Here is a 14,265-nt window from a genome sequence, read left to right as displayed (position 1 = left end):
GAGCGTGTCCGCCTCTCGGTGGTTCCTGCCGGGCGTGGGTCGCCGTCCGCTGTCGGTACTTTACGGGACCATAATTGGCCCGCGGACCAGCCGGCGGGGCTCTCTTGAAAGCCTACCCGCCTTCGCTGGTTCCCCGGTCGGCCACGAGTAGCGAGAATTCGGCCTCTTCGCCCGGAGCGCGGCTCAACTTCAGCGAAAATGCACTAAGTGCCAAAGCCCATTCATTTACAACGGCGTGTCCGCCAGAGGGCGCGTTTCCCGCCGCGGACCGGCCGGCGGGGCTCGTCGGAGAGCGTATCCGCCTCTCGGTGGTCCTTGCCGGGCGTGGGTCGGCGTCCGCTGTCGGTACTTTACGGGACCGCAATCGGCCCGCGGACCAGCCGGCGGGGCTCTCTTGAGAGCTTACCCGCCTTCGCTGGTTCCCTGGTCGGCCACGAGTGGCGAGAATTCGGCCTCTTCGCCCGGAGCGCGGAGCGACATTTGCGAAAATGCACTAAGTGCCAAAGCCCATTCATTTACAACGTCGTGTCCGCCAGAGGGCGCATTTCCCGCCGCGGACCGGCCGGCGGGGCTCGTCGGAGAGCGTGTCCGCCTCTGGGTGGTCCTTGCCGGGCGTAGGTCGGCGTCCGCTGTCGGTATTTTACGGGACCATAATTGGCCCGCGGACCAGCCGGCGGGGCTCTCTTGAAAGCCTACCCGCCTTCGCTGGTTCCCTGGTCGGCCACGAGTGGCGAGAATTCGGCCTCTTCGCCCGGAGCGCGGAGCGACATTTGCGAAAATGCACTAAGTGCCAAAGCCCATTCATTTACAACGGCGTGTCCGCCAGAGGGCGCGTTTCCCGCCGCGGACCGGCCGGCGGGGCTCGTCGGAGAGCGTATCCGCCTCTCGGTGGTCCTTGCCGGGCGTGGGTCGGCGTCCGCTGTCGGTACTTTACGGGACCGCAATCGGCCCGCGGACCAGCCGGCGGGGCTCTCTTGAGAGCTTACCCGCCTTCGCTGGTTCCCTGGTCGGCCACGAGTGGCGAGAATTCGGCCTCTTCGCCCGGAGCGCGGAGCGACATTTGCGAAAATGCACTAAGTGCCAAAGCCCATTCATTTACAACGTCGTGTCCGCCAGAGGGCGCATTTCCCGCCGCGGACCGGCCGGCGGGGCTCGTCGGAGAGCGTGTCCGCCTCTGGGTGGTCCTTGCCGGGCGTAGGTCGGCGTCCGCTGTCGGTACTTTACGGGACCATAATTGGCCCGCGGACCAGCCGGCGGGGCTCTCTTGAAAGCCTACCCGCCTTCGCTGGTTCCCTGGTCGGCCACGAGTGGCGAGAATTCGGCCTCTTCGCCCGGAGCGCGGAGCGACATTTGCGAAAATGCACTAAGTGCCAAAGCCCATTCATTTACAACGGCGTGTCCGCCAGAGGGCGCATTTCCCGCCGCGGACCGGCCGGCGGGGCTCGTCGGTGAGCGTGTCCGCCTCTGGGTGGTCCTTGCCGGGCGTAGGTCGGCGTCCGCTGTCGGTACTTTACGGGACCATAATTGGCCCGCGGACCAGCCGGCGGGGCTCTCTTGAAAGCCTACCCGCCTTCGCTGGTTCCCTGGTCGGCCACGAGTGGCGAGAATTCGGCCTCTTCGCCCGGAGCGCGGAGCGACATTTGCGAAAATGCACTAAGTGCCAAAGCCCATTCATTTACAACGGCGTGTCCGCCAGAGGGCGCGTTTCCCGCCTCGGACCGGCCGGCGGGGCTCGTCGGAGAGCGTGTCCGCCTCTCGGTGGTTCTTAGCGGGCGTGGGTCGGCGTCCGCTGTCGGTACTTTACGGGACCACGTTCGGCCCGCGGACCAGCCGGCGGGGCTCCCTAGAAAGCTTACCCGCCTTCGCTGGTTCCCCGGTCGGCCGCGAGTGGCGAGAATTCGGCCTCTTCACCTGGAGCGCGGAGCGACTTTTGCCAAATTTTTTCTAAGTGCCAAGGGCTCTCGCGCCGCGATGCGTCCGCCTCTGCTGGTTCCCCGGTCGGCCACGAGTGGCGAGGATTCGGCCTCTTCACCTGGAGCCCGGACCGACTTTTGCTCAATTTTTTCTAAGTGCCAAGGGGTCTCGCGCCGCGATGCGTCCGCCTCTGCTGGTTCCCCGGTCGGCCGCGAGTGGCGAGAATTCGGCCTCTTCACCTGGAGCGCGGCTCGACTTTTGCCAATTTTTTTATAAGTGCCAAGGGCTCTTGCGCCGCGATGCGTCCGCCTCTGCTGGTTCCCCCGTCGGCCACGAGTGGCGAGAATTCGGCCTCTTCACCCGGAGCCCGGGCCGACTCCCGCCGATATGATCACATCATGATCCAATAGCGAGTGTCGTATAACTATAACATGATGTACAAAATAAATATATAAATATTAACATCCCCTATAAACATTAAATATATAAATATTAACATCACCTATAAACATTAAATATATAAATATTAACATCACCTATAAACATTATGAATACAATGTTTATAACCGAATGGTCATTTTGTATTATTTGGCTGTAATTGCGATCATATGTAGTATATATATATCATGTATTTATCCACGAACCGTTAAAGAGATGTCAAGTGAGGCTACCTTAAGAGAGTCATAGTTACTCCCGCCGTTTACCCGCCTCTGTGCGAGAGGTGGTGTAATTTCTCTCCGTGTCCGCTGGAGGGAGGTATTTCCCCGTTACGACCTCCGGGGAGATCACCGGGACGCGGAGAACGCTTAGCCGGGGCTCTGGAAGCCTCGTTCGGCTTAGCAAATGAGGAGGAAAGCACCCGGGGAACCGGCTGGAGGTGCTCCGGAAGCTCAGCGGGCCGCGTAAAACGCTTAGCCGGGGCTCTGGAAGCCTCGTCCGGCTTAAACAGTGAGGAGGAAAGCACCCGGGGAACCGGCTGGAGGTGCTGTGGAAGTTCAGCGGGCCGCGTAAAACGCTTAGCCGGGGCTCTGGAAGCCTCGTTCGGCTTAAACAGTGAGGAGGAAAGCAGCCGGAGAACCGGCTGGAAGTGCTGTGGAGGCTCGGCGGGCCGCGTAAAATGCTTAGCCGGGGTGCTGGAAGTCTCCTCGGGCGTCAAGAGTGAGGAGGAAAGCACCCGTGGAACCGGCTGGAGGTGCTGTGGAAGCTCAGCGGGCCGCGTAAAACGCTTAGCCGGGGCTCTGGAAGCCTCCTCGGGCGTCAAGAGTTAGGAGGAATGCACCCGGGGAACCGGCTGGAGGTGCTCTGGAAGCTCGGCGGGCCGCGTAAAACGCTTAGCCGGGGTGCTGGAAGTCTCCTCGGGCGTCAAGAGTGAGGAGGAAAGCACCCGTGGAACCGGCTGGAGGTGCTCCGGAAGCTCAGCGGGCCGCGTAAAACGCTTAGCCGGGGCTCTGGAAGCCTCCTCGGGGGTCAAGAGTTAGGAGAAAAAGCACCCCCGAGAACCGGCCGGGTCCTCCACGAACCGTGAAAAAGATGTCGAGTGCCGCTACCTTAAGAGAGTCATAGTTATTCCCGCCGTTTGGCCGAAGGTGTATTTACTCGCCGTGTCCGCTGGAGGGAGGTATTTCCCCGCTCCAACGTCACCGGCGGCTTCCGAACGTCTCCCCGAGCGCCCGGAAGTCCGCGCGGGCGGGAGAAGCGGGCCGTGCGAGGTACCGGGTGGAGCTGGACCGTGACCTGGTCCGCTCGTCGTGCGCGCCGACCGCTGGAAGTCGGATAAAGCTCCGCGATCTCATCCGCGGTGCTTGTAAACAGCCGATCCGCTGGGCTGGAGCTATTTTGGGCCACTTGGCGCGCGCGCACGGCCTCCCGGATGGTGCCGGGTGGAGTGCGCGAGCGCACCGGCCGCTGGAAGTCGCATAAAGCTCCGCGATCTCATCCGCGGAGCTTGTAAAGTGCAGATCCGATCGGCTTGGAGCTATTTTCGGCCACTTGCGCATGCGCACGGCCTCCCGGAGGTTCCGGGCGGCGTGCGTAAGCGCACGGGCCGCTGGAAGTCGAATAATGCTCCGCGATCTCATCCGCGGTGCTTGCAACTAGCCGATCCGGTCTGCCTGGAGCTATTTTCGGCCACTTGGCCCGCGCGCACGGCCTCCCGGCTGTCCCGGTGGTCCCGGTCGCCTCCGCGGACGGTTAAAAAAATCTCAAGTGAGCCTACCTTAAGAGAGTGACAGTTACTCCCGCCGTTTGGCCGCTCAAAGTGCCATCAGACGCGCAGCAACGCGAGTGTGCGCTAAGTGCGAGAGCTGGCGTATTTACCCGCCGTGTCCGCTAGAAGGAGGTATTTCCCCGTTACGACCTCCGGGAAGATCACCGGGACGCGGAGAACGCTTAGCCGGGGCGCTGGAAGCCTCGTTCGGCTTAGAAAATGAGGTGGAAAGCACTCGGGGAACCGGCTGGGGGTGCTCTGGAAGTTCAGCGGGCCGCGTAAAACGCTTAGCCGGGGCTCTGGAAGCCTCGTTCGGCTTAAAGAGTGAGGAGTGAAGCACCCGGAGAACCGGCTGGAAGTGCTGTGGAAGTCCCGCGGGCCGCGTAAAACGCTTAGCCGGGGCTCTGGAAGCCTCGTTCGGCTTAAACAGTGAGGAGGAAAGCACTCGGGGAACCGGCTGGAGGTGCTGTGGAAGCTCGGCGGGTCGTGGAAAACGCTTAGCCGGGGTGCTGGAAGCCTCGTTCGGCTAAAAGAGTGAGGAGGAATGCATCATGAGAACCGGCTGGATGTGCTGTGGAAGTTCAGCGGGCGGCGTCAAATGCTTAGCCGAGGCTCTGGAAGCCTCGTTCGGCTTAAACAGTGAGGAGGAAAGCACTCGGGGAACCGGCTGGAGGTGCTGTGGAAGCTCAGCGGGCCGCGTAAAACGCTTAGCCGAGGCTCTGGAAGCCTCCTCGGGCGTCAAGAGTTAGGAGGAATGCACCCGGGGAACCGGCTGGAGGTGCTGTGGAAGCTCAGCGGGCCGCGTAAAACGCTTAGCCGGGGCTCTGGAAGCCTCCTCGGGCGTCGAGAGTGAGGAGAAAAAGCACCCCCGAGAACCGGCCGGGTCGTCCACGAACCGCTAAAAAGATGTCGAGTGCCGCTACCTTAAGAGAGTCATAGTTACTCCCGCCGTTTGGCCGAAGGTGTATTTACTCGCCGTGTCCGCTGGAGGGAGGTATTTCCCCGCTCCAACGTCACCGGCGGCTTCCGAACGTCTCCCCGAGCGCTCGGAAGTCGGCGCGGGGGGGAGAAGCGGGCCGTGCGAGGTACCGGGTGGAGCTGGACCGTCACCTGGTCCGCTCGTCGTGCGCGCCGGCCGCTGGAAGTCGCATAAAGCTCCGCGATCTCATCCGCGGAGCTTGTAAAGTGCAGATCCGCTGGGCTGGAGCTATTTTGGGCCACTTGGCGCGCGCGCACGGCCTCCCGGAGGTGCCGGGTGGAGTGCGCGAGCGCACCGGCCGCTGGAAGTCGAATACAAGCTCCGCGATCTCATCCGCGGAGCTTGTAAAGTGCAGATCCGATCGGCTTGGAGCTATTTTCGGCCACTTGCGCATGCGCACGGCCTCCCGGAGGTTCCGGGCGGCGTGCGTAAGCGCACGGGCCGCTGGAAGTCGAATAATGCTCCGCGATCTCATCCGCGGTGCTTACAACTAGCCGATCCGGTCGGCCTGGAGCTATTTTCGGCCACTTGGCCCGCGCGCACGGCCTCCCGGCTGTCCCGGTGGTCCCGGTCGCCTCCGCGGACGGTTAAAAAAATCTCAAGTGAGCCTACCTTAAGAGAGTGACTGTTACTCCCGCCGTTTGGCCGCTCAAAGTGTCATCGGACGCGGAGCAACGGGTGTGTGCGCTAAGTGCGAGAGGTGGCGTATTTACCCGCCGTGTCCGCTGGAGGGAGGTAATTCCCCGTTACAAGCTCCGGGAAGATTAGCGGGACGCGGAGAACGCTTAGCCGGGGCGCTGGAAGCCTCCTCGGGCGTCAAGATTGAGGAGGAAAGCATCGTGAGGACCGGCTGGAGGTGCTCTGGAAGTCCCGCGGGCCGCGTAAAACGCTTAGCCGGGGCTCTGGAAGCCTCGTTCGGCTTAAACAGTGAGGATGGGAGCACCCGGAGAACCGGCTGGAGGTGCTCTGGAAGTTCAGCGGGCCGCGTAAAACGCTTAGCCGGGGCTCTGGAAGCCTCGTTCGGCTTAAAGAGTGAGGAGGAATGCATCATGAGAACCGGCTGGAGGTGCTGTGGAAGCTCGGCGGGCCGCGTAAAACGCTTAGCCGAGGCTCTGGAAGCCTCCTCGGGCGTCAAGAGTGAGGAGGAAAAGCACCCCCGAGAACCGGCCGGGTCGTCCACGAACCGCTAAAAAGATGTCGAGCGCCGCTACCTTAAGAGAGTCATAGTTACTCCCGCCGTTTGGCCGAAGGTGTATTTACTCGCCGTGTCCGCTGGAGGGAGGTATTTCCCCGCTCCAACGGCACCGGCGGCTTACGAACGTCTCCCCGAGCGCTCGGAAGTCCGCGCGGGGGGGAGAAGCGGGCCGTGCGAGGTACCGGGTGTAGCTGGACCGTCACCGGGTCCGCTCGTCGTGCGCGCCGGCCGCTGGAAGTCGCATAAAGCTCCGCGATCTCATCCGCGGAGCTTGTAAAGTGCAGATCCGCTGGGCTGGAGCTATTTTGGGCCACTTGGCGCGCGCGCACGGCCTCCCGGAGGTGCCGGGTGGAGTGCGCGAGCGCACCGGCCGCTGGAAGTCGGATGAAGCTCCGCGATCTCATCCGCGGAGCTTGTAAAGTGCAGATCCGCTGGGCTGGAGCTATTTTGGGCCACTTGGCGCGCGCGCACGGCCTCCCGGAGGTTCCGGGCGGCGTGCGCAAGCGCACGGGCCGCTGGAAGTCGGATGAAGCTCCGCGATCTCATCCGCGGTGCTTACAACTAGCCGATCCGGTCGGCTAGGAGCTATTTTCGGCCACTTGCGCATGCGCACGGCCTCCCGGAGGTTCCGGGCGGCGTGCGTAAGCGCACCGGCCGCTGGAAGTCGAATAATGCTCCGCGATCTCATCCGCGGAGCTTGTAAAGTGCAGATCCGCTGGGCTGGAGCTATTTTCGGCCACTTGGCCCGCGCGCACGGCCTCCCGGCTGTCCCGGTGGTCCCGGTCGCCTCCGCGGACGGTTAAAAAAATCTCAAGTGAGCCTACCTTAAGAGAGTGACTGTTACTCCCGCCGTTTGGCCGCTCAGAGTGCCACCGGACGCGCAGCAACGGGTGTGTGCGCTAAGTGCGAGAGGTGGCGTATTTACCCGCCGTGTCCGCTAGAGGGAGGTATTTCCCCGTTACAAGCTCCGGGGAGATCACCGGGACGCGGAGAACGCTAAGCCGGGGCTCTGGAAGCCTCGTTCGGCTTAAACAGTGAGGATGGGAGCACCCGGAGAACCGGCTGGAGGTGCTGTGGAAGTCCCGCGGGCCGCGTAAAACGCTTAGCCGGGGCCCTGGAAGCCTCGTTCGGCTTAAACAGTGAGGAGGAAAGCACTCGGGGAACCGGCTGGAGGTGCTGTGGAGGCTCGGCGGGCCGCGTAAAACGCTTAGCCGGGGCTCTGGAAGCCTCGTTCGGCTTAGAATGTGAGGAGGAATGCATCATGAGAACCGGCTGGAGGTGCTGTGGAAGCTCGGCGGGCCGCGTAAAACGCTTAGCCGGGGCGCTGGAAGCCTCGTTCGGCTTAGAAAGTGAGGAGGAATGCACCCGGGGAACCGGCTGGAGGTGCGGTGGAAGCTCAGCGGGCCGCGTAAAACGCTTAGCCGGGGCTCTGGAAGCCTCCTCGGGCGTCAAGAGTTCGGAGGAAAGCATCATGAGAACCGGCTGGAGGTGCGGTGGAAGCTCAGCGGGCCGCGTAAAACGCTTAGCCGAGGCTCTGGAAGCCTCCTCGGGCGTCAAGAGTTAGGAGGAAAGCCTCATGGGAACCGGCTGGAGGTGCGGTGGAAGCTCAGCGGGCCGCGTAAAACGTTTAGCCGGGGCTCTGGGAGCCTCGTTCGGCTTAAAGAGTGAGGAGGAATGCATCATGGGAACCGGCTGGAGGTGCTGTGGAAGCTCAGCGGGCCGCGTAAAACGCTTAGCCGAGGCTCTGGAAGCCTCGTTCGGCTTAAAGAGTGAGGAGTGAAGCACCCGGAGAACCGGCTGGAAGTGCTGTGGAGGCTCGGCGGGCCGCGTAAAACGCTTAGCCGGGGTGCTGGAAGCCTCCTCGTGCCTCAAGAGTTAGGAGGAAAGCCCCATGAGAACCGGCTGGAGGTGCTGTGGAAGCTCGGCGGGCCGCGTAAAACGCTTAGCCGGGGTGCTGGAAGCCTCCTCGGGCCTCAAGAGTTAGGAGGAAAGCCCCATGAGAACCGGCTGGAGGTGCTGTGGAAGCTCGGCGGGCCGCGTAAAACGCTTAGCCGGGGTGCTGGAAGCCTCCTCGGGCCTCAAGAGTTAGGAGGAAAGCCCCATGAGAACCGGCTGGAGGTGCTGTGGAAGCTCAGCGGGCCGCGTAAAACGCTTAGCCGGGGTGCTGGAAGCCTCCTCGGGCCTCAAGAGTTAGGAGGAAAGCCCCATGAGAACCGGCTGGAGGTGCTGTGGAAGCTCAGCGGGCCGCGTAAAACGCTTAGCCGGGGTGCTGGAAGCCTCCTTCGGCTTAGAAAATGAGGAGGAAAGCACCCGGGGAACCGGCTGGAGGTGCTCCGGAAGCTCAGCGGGCCGCGTAAAACGCTTAGCCGGGGCTCTGGAAGCCTCCTCGGGGGTCAAGAGTTAGGAGAAAAAGCACCCCCGAGAACCGGCCGGGTCCTCCACGAACCGCGAAAAAGATGTCGAGTGCCGCTACCTTAAGAGAGTCATAGTTACTCCCGCCGTTTGGCCGAAGGTGTATTTACTCGCCGTGTCCGCTGGAGGGAGGTATTTCCCCGCTCCAACGTCACCGGCGGCTTCCGAACGTCTCCCCGAGCGCTCGGAAGTCCGCGCGGGGGGGAGGAGCGGGCCGTGCGAGGTACCGGATGGAGCTGGACCGTCACCGGGTCCGCTCGTCGTGCGCGCCGGCCGCTGGAAGTCGAAAAAAGCTCCGCGATCTCATCCGCGGAGTGCAGATCCGCTGGGCTGGAGCTATTTTGGGCCACTCGGCGCGCGCGCACGGCCTCCCGGAGGTGCCGGGTGGAGTGCGCGAGCGCACCGGCCGCTGGAAGTCGAATAAAGCTCCGCGATCTCATCCGCGGTGCTCGTAAACAGCCGATCCGGTCGTCTTGGAGCTATTTTCGGCCACTTGGCGCTCGCGCACGGCCTCCCGGAGGTGCCGGCTGGAGTGCGTGAGCGCACCGGCCGCTGGAAGTCGAATGAAGCTCCGCGATCTCATCCGCGGTGCTCACAAACAGCCGATCCGGTCGGCTAGGAGCTATTTTCGGCCACTTGCGCATGCGCACGGCCTCCCGGAGGTTCCGGGCGGCGTGCGTAAGCGCACGGGCCACTGGACGACGAATAATGCTCCGCGATCTCATCCGCGGTGCTTACAACTAGCCGATCCGGTCGGCCTGGAGCTATTTTCGGCCACTTGGCCCGCGCGCACGGCCTCCCGGCTGTCCCGGTGGTCCCGGTCGCCTCCGCGGACGGTTAAAAAAATCTCAAGTGAGCCTACCATAAGAGAGTGACTGTTACTCCCGCCGTTTGGCCGCTCAAAGTGCCATCAGACGCGCAGCAACGCGAGTGTGCGCTAAGTGCGAGAGCTGGCGTATTTACCCGCCGTGTCCGCTAGAGGGAGGTAATTCCCCGTTACAAGCTCCGGGAAGATCAGCGGGCCGCGTAAAACGCTCAGCCGGGGCTCTGGAAGCCTCGTTCGGCTTAGAAAGTGAGGAGGAAAGCACTCGGGGAACCGGCTGGGGGTGCTGGGGAAGTCCAGCGGGCCGCGTAAAACGCTTAGCCGGGGCTCTGGAAGCCTCGTTCGGCTTAAACAGTGAGGAGGAAAGCACCCGGGGAACCGGCTGGAGGTGCGGTGGAAGCTCAGCGGGCCGCGTAAAACGCTTAGCCGGGGCTCTGGAAGCCTCCTCGGGCGTCAAGAGTGAGGAGGAAAGCACCCGTGGAACCGGCTGGAGGTGCTCTGGAAGCTCAGCGGGCCGCGTAAAACGCTTAGCCGGGGCTCTGGAAGCCTCCTCGGGCGTCGAGAGTTAGGAGAAAAAGCACCCCCGAGAACCGGCCGGGTCCTCCACGAACCGCTAAAAAGATGTCGAGTGCCGCTACCTTAAGAGAGTCATACTTACTCCCGCCGTTCTGCCGAAGGTGTATTTACTCGCCGTGTCCGCTGGAGGGAGGTATTTCCCCGCTCCAACGTCACCGGCGGCTTCCGAACGTCTCCCCGAGCGCTCGGAAGTCCGCGCGGGGGGGAGAAGCGGGCCGTGCGAGGTTCCGGGTGGAGCTGGACCGTCACCGGGTCCGCTCGTCGTGCGCGCCGGCCGCTGGAAGTCGAATGAAGCTCCGCGATCTCATCCGCGGTGCTCACAAACAGCCGATCCGGTCGGCTAGGAGCTATTTTCGGCCACTTGCGCATGCGCACGGCCTCCCGGAGGTTCCGGGCGGCGTGCGTAAGCGCACCGGCCGCTGGAAGTCGAATAATGCTCCGCGATCTCATCCGCGGTGCTTACAAGTAGCCGATCCGGTCGGCCTGGAGCTATTTTCGGCCACTTGCGCATGCGCACGGCCTCCCGGAGGTTCCGGGCGGCGTGCGTAAGCGCACGGGCCGCTGGAAGTCGAATAATGCTCCGCGATCTCATCCGCGGTGCTTGTAAACAGCCGATCCGGTCGGCCTAGAGCTATTTTCGGCCACTTGGCCCGCGCGCACGGCCTCCCGGAGGTTCCGGGCGGCGTGCCGGGTGGAGTGCGCGAGCGCACCGGCCGCTGGAAGTCGAATAATGCTCCGCGATCTCATCCGCGGTGCTTACAACTAGCCGATCCGGTCGGCCTGGAGCTATTTTCGGCCACTTGGCCCGCGCGCACGGCCTCCCGGCTGTCCCGGTGGTCCCGGTCGCCTCCGCGGACGGTTAAAAAAATCTCAAGTGAGCCTACCTTAAGAGAGTGACTGTTACTCCCGCCGTTTGGCCGCTCAAAGTGTCATCGGACGCGGAGCAACGGGTGTGTGCGCTAAGTGCGAGAGGTGGCGTATTTACCCGCCGTGTCCGCTGGAGGGAGGTAATTCCCCGTTACAAGCTCCGGGAAGATCAGCGGGACGCGGAGAACGCTTAGCCGGGGCTCTGGAAGCCTCGGGCGGCTTAGAAAGTGAGGAGAAAAGCACCCGGAGAAGCGGCTGGAGGTGCTCTGGAAGTTCAGCGGGCCGCGTAAAACGCTTAGCCGGGGCTCTGGAAGCCTCGTTCGGCTTATAAAGTGAGGAGGAAAGCACTCGGGGAACCGGCTGGAGGTGCTGTGGAAGTTCAGCGGGCCGCGTAAAACGCTTAGCCGGGGCTCTGGAAGCCTCGTTCGGCTTAGGAAGTGAGGAGGAAAGCACCCGGAGAATATTTCAATATGATTTGACTATAAATGCGATCATATGTAGTATATATCATATATTTAGCCACGAACCGTTCAAAAAAATCTCAAGTGAGCCTACCTTAAGAGAGTGTCTGTTACTCCCGCCGTTTGGCCGCTCAGAGTGCCACCAGACGCGCAGCAACGCGAGTGTGCGCTAAGTGCGAGAGGTGGCGTATTTACCCGCCGTGTCCGCTGGAGGGAGGTAATTCCCCGTTACGACCTCCGGGAAGATCACCGGGACGCGGAGAACGCTTAGCCGGGGCTCTGGAAGCCTCGGGCGGCTTAGAAAGTGAGGAGGAAACGACTCGGGGAACCGGCTGGAGGTGCTGTGGAAGCTCAGCGGGCCGCGTAAAACGCTTAGCCGGGGCTCTGGAAGCCTCGTTCGGCTTAAACAGTGAGGAGGAAAGCAGCCGTGGAACCGGCTGGAGGTGCTCTGGAAGTCCATCGGGCTGCGTAAAACGTTTAGCCGGGGCTCTGGAAGCCTCGTTCGGCTTAAACACTGAGGAGGAAAGCAGCCGGGGAACCGGCTGGAAGTGCTGTGGAGGCTCGGCGGGCCGCGTAAAACGCTTAGCCGGGGCTCTGGAAGCCTCCTCGGGGGTCAAGAGTTAGGAGAAAAAGCACCCCCGAGAACCGGCCGGGTCCTCCACGAACCGCGAAAAAGATGTCGAGTGCCGCTACCTTAAGAGAGTCATAGTTACTCCCGCCGTTTGGCCGAAGGTGTATTTACTCGCCGTGTCCGCTGGAGGGAGGTATTTCCCCGCTCCAACGTCACCGGCGGCTTCCGAACGTCACCCCGAGCGCTCGGAAGTCCGCGCGGGGGGGAGAAGCGGGCCGTGCGAGGTACCGGGTGGAGCTGGACCGTCACCGGGTCCGCTCGTCGTGCGCGCCGGCCGCTGGAAGTCGCATAAAGCTCCGCGATCTCATCCGCGGAGCTTGTAAAGTGCAGATCCGCTGGGCTGGAGCTATTTTGGGCCACTTGGCGCGCGCGCACGGCCTCCCGGAGGTGCCGGGTGGAGTGCGCGAGCGCACCGGCCCCTGGAAGTCGAATGAAGCTCCGCGATCTCATCCGCGGTGCTTGTAAAGTGCAGATCCGCTGGGCTGGAGCTATTTTCGGCCACTTGGCGCGCGCGCACGGCCTCCCGGATGGTGCCGGGTGGAGTGCGCGAGCGCACCGGCCGCTGGAAGTCGAATGAAGCTCCGCGATCTCATCCGCGGAGCTTGTAAAGTGCAGATCCGCTGGGCTGGAGCTATTTTGGGCCACTTGGCGCGCGCGCACGGCCTCCCGGAGGTGCCGGGTGGAGTGCGCGAGCGCACCGGCCGCTGGAAGTCGCATAAAGCTCCGCGATCTCATCCGCGGTGCTCGCAAACAGCCGATCCGGTCGTCTTGGAGCTATTTTCGGCCACTTGGCGCGCGCGCACGGCCTCCCGGAGGTGCCGGGTGGAGTGCGTGAGCGCACCGGCCGCTGGGAGTCGAATAAAGCTCCGCGATCTCATCCGCGGTGCTCACAAACAGCCAATCCGGTCGGCCTGGAGCTATTTTCGGCCACTTGGCCCGCGCGCACGGCCTCCCGGCTGTCCCGGTGGTCCCGGTCGCCTCCGCGGACGGTTAAAAAAATCTCAAGTGAGCCTACCTTAAGAGAGTGACAGTTACTCCCGCCGTTTGGCCGCTCAGAGTGCCACCGGACGCGCAGCAACGCGAGTGTGCGCTAAGTGCGAGAGGTGGCGTATATACCCGCCGTGTCCGCTAGAGGGAGGTAATTCCCCGTTACAAGCTCCGGGAAGATCAGCGGGACGCGGAGAACGCTTAGCCGGGGCTCTGGAAGCCTCGGGCGGCTTAGAAAGTGAGGAGAAAAGCACCCGGAGAAGCGGCTGGAGGTGCTCTGGAAGTTCAGCGGGCCGCGTAAAACGCTTAGCCGGGGCTCTGGAAGCCTCGTTCGGCTTATAAAGTGAGGAGGAAAGCACTCGGGGAACCGGCTGGAGGTGCGGTGGAAGCTCAGCGGGCCGCGTAAAACGCTTAGCCGGGGCTCTGGAAGCCTCGTTCGGCTTAGGAAGTGAGGTGGAAAGCACCCGGAGAATATTTCAATATGATTTGACTATAAATGCGATCATATGTAGTATATATCACATATTTATCCACGAACCGTTCAAGAAAATGTCAAATGAGCCTAACTTAAGAGAGTGACTGTTACTCCCGCCGTTTGGCCGCTCAAAGTGCCACCGGACGCGCAGCAACGGGTGTGTGCGCTAAGTGCGAGAGGTGGCGTATTTACCCGCCGTGTCCGCTGGAGGGAGGTAATTCCCCGTTACGACCTCCGGGGAGATCAACGGGACGTGGAGAACGCTTAGCCGGGGCTCTGGAAGCCTCGGGCGGCTTAGAAAGTGAGGAGGAAAGCAGCCGGGGAACCGGCTGGAGGTGCTCTGGAAGCTCAGCGGGCCGCGCAAAACGCTTAGCCGGGGCTCTGGAAGCCTCGTTCGGCTTAAACAGTGAGGAGGAAAGCAGCCGTGGAACCGGCTGGAAGTGCTGTGGAGGCTCGGCGGGCCGCGTAAAATGCTTAGCCGGGGTGCTGGAAGCCTCGTTCGGCTTAAAGAGTGAGGAGTAAAGCACCATGAGGACCGTCTGGAGGTCTTCTGGAAGCACAGCGGGCCGTGGAGAACGCTTAGCCGGGGTGCTGGAAGCCTGGGCCGGCTTAGAGAGTGAGGAGTAAAGCACCATGAGGACCGGCTTTAGGTCTTCTGGAAGCACAGCGGGCCGTGGAGAACGCTTAGCCGGGGTGCTGGAAGTCGAGTAAGGCTCAGCCATCTCGTCCAAGGTGCTTA

This window comes from Syngnathus floridae, unplaced genomic scaffold (genome assembly GCF_059516105.1).
Source record: "Syngnathus floridae isolate MCC-2025c unplaced genomic scaffold, RoL_Sflo_1.0 HiC_scaffold_30, whole genome shotgun sequence".
NCBI classification, from domain to species: domain Eukaryota; kingdom Metazoa; phylum Chordata; class Actinopteri; order Syngnathiformes; family Syngnathidae; genus Syngnathus; species Syngnathus floridae.
This window is presented reverse-complemented; position numbering follows the sequence as displayed.